The sequence below is a fragment of the Schistocerca serialis genome, chromosome 1, assembly GCF_023864345.2.
Source record: "Schistocerca serialis cubense isolate TAMUIC-IGC-003099 chromosome 1, iqSchSeri2.2, whole genome shotgun sequence".
NCBI lineage: Eukaryota > Metazoa > Arthropoda > Insecta > Orthoptera > Acrididae > Schistocerca > Schistocerca serialis.
The window spans coordinates 38079371-38080757 of NC_064638.1; the positions used below are offsets into that span (position 1 = coordinate 38079371).

General features: G+C 53.7%; 1 pseudogene; it reads left to right on the forward strand.

The window, feature by feature from the left end:
* The first annotated feature begins 206 nt into the window (after nt 1-206).
* Nucleotides 207-324, forward strand: LOC126428429 (5S ribosomal RNA; annotated as a pseudogene).
* Nucleotides 325-1387: the final 1063 nt, after the last annotated feature.

Below are 1387 nucleotides of genomic sequence, written 5' to 3' on the forward strand. Positions count from 1 at the left end.
TGCGCCAGACACTTGTTGTGTCTTCTGTCTGTTTACATGTCTCTGTATTTGAATATGCATGCCTATACTAGTTTCTTTGGCGCTTCGTACTTGTAACTGCGTAGCGCCTGATGATGGCAGCACGCGGCCGAAACATGTGCTAATAAACATTCTCAGAAAGGGACGAAAGAAGAAAAATTATTTTATAAATTCATTGTAAGGCTTCTGGCAACGGCCTTGCCGCAGTGGATACACCGGTCCCCGTGAGATCACCGAAGTTAAGCGCTGTCGGGCGTGGCCTGCACTTCGATGGGTGACCATCCAGGCCGCCTTGTGCTGTTGCCATTTTTCGGGGTGCACTCAGCCTCGTGATGCCAATTGAGGAGCTACTCGACTGAATAGTAGCGTCTTCGGTCAAGAGTACCATCATAAAGGCCGGGAGTGCGGTGTGCCGACCCCACGCCCCTCCTATCCGCGTCCTCCACTGCGGATGGCGTGGCGGTGGGATGGTCCCGATGGGCCACTTGTGGCCGGACGAGGGAGTAGTTTTTCTTTTTTTTTGTTGTTGTAAGGCTTCTGTTCCGTTACAGCAGACGGTACTGTACCGGTACACGATAGGTACAAGGTACAGAGGGCAGCCGTGTCACGCGTGTTGTTGTTGTGGTTGCCGGCAGCCGGAGGCGGCGCTGGAGCGCGACCGGACGAGCAAGTCTGCGCTGCACTACTGCGCGGAGAACGCGACGGCGGCGTGCGCGGACGCCGTGCTGCGGGCGGCGCCGCAGCTGCTGGACTCCGCGGACGAGGACGGCTACACGCCGCTGCACCTGGCCGTCATCGCAGGCAACGCGGCGCTCGTGCGGCACCTGCTGGCCGCCGGCGCCGACGTCGACTGCCGCGACCTCGAGCAACACTCCGTCGTCCACTGGGCCACAGGTCAGTCGCGTAGATCTTTGACGTAGCGCTAGAAGGGGGGTTACAATGTCTTCACATTTTTCGTCAAAGTTCAAGATGGCTGACAACAACAACTCGTTGTTAACAGCAATAGTTGCGTGCACCACAATTGCACTATGTGCACATGCAGAAGAGAAGTGGGGGAAAAAAAAGGAAACGTACCTGTGTGAAGCCGTCGGTTTTACGACGACACGATAAAAGCATTCAACAAAACTTGTTACGTGAGCTTATAGTGGAGGACGTCAAGTCGTACATCAATTACTTAAAGAATGGATGAGCATACATTTCTGTATGTGCTCAGTGAAGTGTATCCTCATATTACAATACACAATATTCACTTAAGAACTGCTTCACCTCCAGAAGACAGGCTCACTGTAACACTCCGATTCCTTGCTACAGGAGAGGGTTAGGTTAGGTTAGGTTAGGTCAGGTTAGGTCAGGTCAGGTCAGGTCAGGT